The sequence below is a fragment of the Nicotiana sylvestris genome, chromosome 5 (assembly GCF_000393655.2).
Source record: "Nicotiana sylvestris chromosome 5, ASM39365v2, whole genome shotgun sequence".
NCBI lineage: Eukaryota > Viridiplantae > Streptophyta > Magnoliopsida > Solanales > Solanaceae > Nicotiana > Nicotiana sylvestris.
The window spans coordinates 36,283,076-36,289,075 of record NC_091061.1 but is presented as its reverse complement, the minus strand read 5'-3'; the positions used below and the strand labels follow the sequence as shown (position 1 = coordinate 36,289,075).

General features: G+C 37.5%; 1 long non-coding RNA gene across 1 annotated transcript; it reads left to right on the top strand.

Annotated features, from left to right (window-relative positions):
• The first annotated feature begins 1,998 nt into the window (after positions 1 to 1,998).
• LOC104240222 (uncharacterized) lies at positions 1,999 to 3,869 on the top strand. The gene is made up of 2 exons (XR_011400045.1): positions 1,999 to 3,094; positions 3,202 to 3,869. It is a non-coding gene; the product is annotated as an uncharacterized lncRNA (long non-coding RNA).
• Positions 3,870 to 6,000: the final 2,131 nt, after the last annotated feature.

Genomic DNA, 6,000 nt, shown 5'->3' with positions numbered 1-6,000 from the left:
ACAATAATGACAAGTTGTCATTAAGATCCAGGTGTTTATATTTGCTGAACTTCAGCATTCTTAGAGAGAGAAGAAGAAGATGAGGAAAAGAATGGAGGAAGAACGGAGCGCGCAGGTCGCAGGAAGAAGGAGTCGCCTGAAATTGTAAAAATTAGGGTATAACTTAAATAATTTTCAAAATATAAGTATAGATTAAATGGAGGCGACTAAATAGGGTGCCCTGTGCAATTTTTACTCTTTTCTTGCAACTTATCATAATGGGCCTTACTTTCTCATTTGGCTGTCGTACTATGCATTTGCATGAGTAGAAGTATTTAACCCAAATTTCCTCTCAGTAATATGCTAATCAATCAAATAATTCAATAAAGAAGATTTCCAAAATTGATAATGTATATTTTTCTGTATGTAGAAAATGTTTATAGACGGGCCTTTTAATTTTTTTTTTCATATTGCAAAATTAAATACCTAACTTTTAAAATTTTAAAAATAATAATGTTGCATTAGAAGTCATGAGACTTTTAAAAGTTGTTGCCTTCATATCCAAAGTCAATTATTTGATTGAACTTTGATTGTTAATCTCCGTACGGGGTAAGGTCTGCGTACATACTATCCTCTCTAGACCTCACGGTATGGGATAATACTGGGTATGTTGTTGTTGTTATTGTTGTTGTTGTTCTTAATCTCCGTACATAGGTTTAGATGATCATTCACAGAAACTAACTTGTACTTTATTCATTCATGTATAATTATTTATTCAAAGCTTTATTTTATAAAAAAATATGTTCATATGTCGCATACCTCGGTATACATGTGCACGACATGCCGGGAAACCAGTTTATAAAAAAAATAGGACAGGCTGGAGGGGTGATTATGTATTCTCCCTAAGTTAAATGCACGAGTCCAATATATTACGTACTAAAAATGCATTTCTCGACTTATTCAAAGAGGTACCACCAACACCTGTCTAACTATGGGGCCAATTAGAATGTTCAATTCCCTGTCCAAGGAAAAAACTATCATAGCAGCGTTAATCTCTGGATTCTGGAATGCATTTGGACAAGAAAAAGAGAAGTACAGAAGTGACCAATAATTGAATTTGAAAATTAGTGGACCTTATATCATGAAATGCATATAGTTAGATTAACCCATTAATCAAGAAAATCCGCTGATCTGATAGCGCCTTTCTTTGACTAGAAAGTGGGAGACCTTGCCCGTTTGAACATAAAAAAAAATTTCCTTTTTTCCAAAAAATTTTCACTTATTTTCGAAATCAACATTTGTTCATAAAATTTTTCAATTTTCACTAGAAGATGTATTTTGTAAATTTTCGAAAATTTGAAAAACTCCAAAAAACTATTTTTCAAATTTTCACTCAAATCACTCACAAAACTTCAAAAACAACTCAAAATTATATTCATGTCCAAACACAACTCTAAATTTTGAATATCATTTTCACTTGAAAATTTTTTTCACCATGTTTTGGAATTTTACAATTCTTATGTCCAAATGCCCACTAAGTGGGCGTTTGGACATAAGAATTGTGAAACTTCGGAAAAAAGTGAATTTTTTTAAAGTGAAAATGGTATTTGAAAATCAGAGGTGTGTTTGGACATGAATACAATTTTGAGCTGTTTTTGAATTTTTGTGAGTGATTTGAAGTGATAATTTTGAAAAACAGCTTTTTGGCGTTCAAATTTCCGAAATTCAACTTGAAGTGAAATTTGATATTTTCATGGCAAAACACAGTCTGAAAAAATTGAAAATTTTCCGAAAAAAGTGAAATTTTTATTAATGGCCAAACGGGCCATTAGAATTAAAAATCAACCAATATAATGAGTCCATCAAAGAATGCAAGGAAATTTCCAAGAATCAGTCACTGTGGTAGAATTGGTCCTTTATTCTAAGTAAAAGAAATTGCTACTGCAGGTTGCTTCTTTTTATCTTGTTTCACTCATGGCCGCATATTCAAATATAAATTTCATCTCACTACTGGTTCAAAGGTAAAGTCAGTAGTTAATGAGAAACTTCATATTGGTGGATTAATTGCCTTCAACCTTTTCTTTCCCATTTTTATTTGACTTGTTCAATTTTGGTAGCCGTATAAATTCAGTTTTATTGACCCTTTTAATAAGAAATATAAAGGAGAAAAATAGTACCTAGTATATCTTCATTATCATCTTGCAGTAGAGCTCTTAGAATTAAGGTAACAAAGTCATATGAGCCATGGCTTTGTTATGGGCAACACTTATAGTTGCTCTATTTGTATATGCCTTATATGAGCTGCTTAACATCAAGAAGAGAAAAAGGTTTCCTCCAGGTCAAAAGGGCTTCCCATTTTAGGACATCTTCATTTGTTAGGTAAAAATCCACACCAAGATTTACAAAAACTAGCCAAGAAACATGGTCCTATTATGTATATGCGATTGGGACTAGTACCTGCAATCGTTGCCTCGTCTGCTGATGCAGCCGAGAAAGTCCTCAAGACATATGATCACATCTTTGCTAGTAGGCCTCACCACGAGGCATCTCAATATATGGCTTATGGCCAGAAGAATTTGATTTTTGCAAAGTACGGACCATATTGGCGTAATATGCGCAAATTGTGCACCGTGCACCTTTTGAGTAGTCATAAGATCAATTCATTTCAGTCCATGAGAAAACAACAAGTTGAACTTCTGATTGATTCACTTAAAAACCAAGCTCATGATCATGTTGCTGTTGATGTTAGTGCAAAGATTACGTCGCTGAATGCTAACTTGACTTGCTTAATGGTGTTTGGAAAGAAGTACATGGATGAGGACTTGGATAAGAGGGCATTTAAAGCCGTAGTTCAAGATGTTGTGCATTTAGCTGCAACACCAAATCTTGGAGATTTTTCCCCTTTCTTGGTGTTATTGATCTCCAAGGACTCACTCGCAAGCTCAAAGATCTTTCAAAGGTGTTCGATGAGTTTCTTGAGAAGATTATTGATGAACATGTTCAGTCTCATGACCATAAACAAAACAAGGATTTTGTCGACACCATGATGGAGATTATGCAATCAGGGGAAGCAGAGTTTCAGTTTGACCGTCGACATATAAAAGCTATCCTCTTGGTATGTACTGCCATCCCATCTTATCATACTAATATAAACTCAAGAAACCACAAATTTTATGATTAAATTTGCTTATTTCAGTAATTATTTCCCCTGTTTCTGTACAGGACATGCTTATGGCTGCAATGGACAACATCAGTAGAATGGATATTGACAGAGCTTCTTAGGCACCCTAATGTGATGAAGAAACTCCAAAAAGAGTTAGAAGAAGTTTTTGGCCTGGACAGAATGGTAGAAGAATCAGACTTGGAGAATTTGAAGTACTTAGGCATGGTTGTAAAAGAGGGCCTGAGGCTACATCCCGTAGTGCCAATAATGCATCCTGAGGCCATGGAAGATTGTGTCATCTATGGCTTCTGCATACAAAATGGATCCAGAATCATGATTAATTGTTATGCAGTTCAGAGGGATCCAAATGTTTGGCCTGAGCCTGAGAAGTTTTTCCTTGAGAGATTTGTTGGGAGCAACGTAGATATTCGTGTACATGATTTTCAACTTTTACCATTCGGCTCTGGTAGAAGAAGCTGCCCCGGAATGCAGTTGGGGGTTACCATTGTTCGCCTTGTGGTTGCACAATTGGTGCATTGCTTTGATTGGGAGATTCCAAATGGTATGCAACCTCTTGATTTAGACATTGATGAGCAGTTTGGGTTAATAACATGCAAAGAAAAGCCTTTGATGGCTATTCATACTTATAGACTAAAGGAATGATGCAAATACATTGCAGATGTACTTAACTACTAATAATATTACACAAGCGATATCTAAAGTTCTACTCCATGGTTTTGTTATTGGTGTATTTCCCCTGCTATTCTACAAATACTATATTGACAGTACATCTATGCCTAATTAGATTGGAAATCGCCAGTAATCTCATTATGCACACAATTGACCTTTTCTTTTCTTGTTTCCCTTTTCACTGTGTGTTGGTGACGTCCAATCCTCTTCTCGCAATGAAAGTAGTACGGTCGCAGCACTAATAAATATAAAGGTCGGGGTCGAGTCCTACAAGGAGTATGATGTAATGATCCGACCTGTCGTTTTGAAAAAATGCACTTCGCTCGGTTGTTTGAGGGAATAAGTAGCTCTGTATGATGTATTATGACTTATGTGAATCATCGGTATTAGTTTTCAGGTTATTCGGAATTTATTTGGAAGAATGATTCTCAGCTAGAAGCTTTAAATTTAAAAGGTTTGCCCAAGTTTGACTTTTTAATATTTGACCTCGGATTGAATTTCTAATGGTTCTGTTAGCTCCGGCGGGTGATTTTGGACTTAGGAGCGCGTCCGGATTGTAATTTGGAGGTCCGCAATAGAATTTGGCTTGAAATGGCGAAAGTTGAAATTTTGGAAAGATTGACCGGGAATAGACTTTTTGATATTGGGGTCGGATTTCAATTTCGGAAGTTGAAATAGGTCCGTAATGTCAAATGTGACTTGTGTACAAAATTTGAGGTTAATCGGACGTGATTTGATAGGTTTTGGCATCGGTTGTGGAAATTGGAAGTTTCAAAGTTCATTGATTTCGAATTGATGTGTGATTCGTTGTTTCGATACTGTTATGTATGTTTTGAGGCCTCGAGCAGGTCCGTGTTATGTTATAGGACTTGTTGGTTTGTTTGGACGGGGTCCCGAGGGGCTCGGGCGTGTTTCGGATTGATTTTAGACCATTTTTCCTTCATTTTTCACTATTGTATTATGCTGGTTTCTGGTGTCACAGCCCTTCATCGCGTTCGCGTGGCCAGTATCGCGAACGCATAGTGTATTTTGATTGCAGCAGCAAATTGTTCTTCGCGATCGCGACATATGTCCCGCGTTCGCGCAGTGTTGGGGCAAGTCTTCTTCTTGTTCGCATATAGGGGATCGCGTTCGCGTGAAGTTGAGCTGGGAGCTGGAGCTGGAGGACCTTTCTTCATCGTGTTTGCGAGACTTGGGCCTCGCATTTGCGTAGTTCTATCTCCAGTTTGAATCGCGTTTGTGAGGCTTATGCCACGAACGCGTAGAGCATTTTTGGTGGCTGATATTTTTGTTCATCGCGAACGCGATGGTGTTCCCTTCCGCGAAGGAGGATGTCTGGGCAGAAGTATAAAGTATTTTATTTCGATGGTTTCGGCCATTTTTATATATTTGGAGCTATGGAGCTCGGATTGAGGCGATTCTTGAAGTAATTTTCACCATATGAATTGGGGTAAGTGTTCTCCACTTAGTTTTGGCAATATTACATGACTCTATCTTCAATTTTAGCTTTTGGTTGATGAATTTTAAAGAGGAAATTGGGGGGTTTTGGCCTATAGTTTCATAACATGTGATTTTTAGTTTTCAACATCGATTTGGAGTCGGAATTGAGTGAAACTAGTTTGGTTGGACTCGTAATTGAATGGGTTGTCGGATTTTGTGAGTTTTGTCGGGTCCTGAGGCGTGGGCCCGGGTGTGATTTTGGCCGATTTTGGGCTTTTGATTAAAGATTTGACCTTTTTCGATTGGGATTGGTTCCTTTAGCATTGTTTGATGCATTTGAGTTGCTTTTGGCTAGTTTATAGCCTTTCGGAGGTTGGTACGCGTGAGATGGCATTTTTGAAGAATCGCTTGAATTGCTCGGTATTGGAATTAGCTTGTTCGAGGTAAGTAACTCTTCTAAACTTAGTGTTGAAGGTATGAAACCCCGAATTACCTGTTATGTGATTGGTATTGAGGTGACGCACATACAGGTGATGGGGCGTGTGGGCGTGTACCCTGGGAACTGTGACTCCGTTGTTTCCATGGCACTATATAGTGGCCCTATCTTGTTGTTATTTGTGTTTCACCATGTGATAAAGTAATTGAGCAGTCAATCATGCTAGGTATCATGTTAGGCTTTACGCCGATATTGTCGGGACCCATAGTGGTCATTTCATGTTGTCATCTCA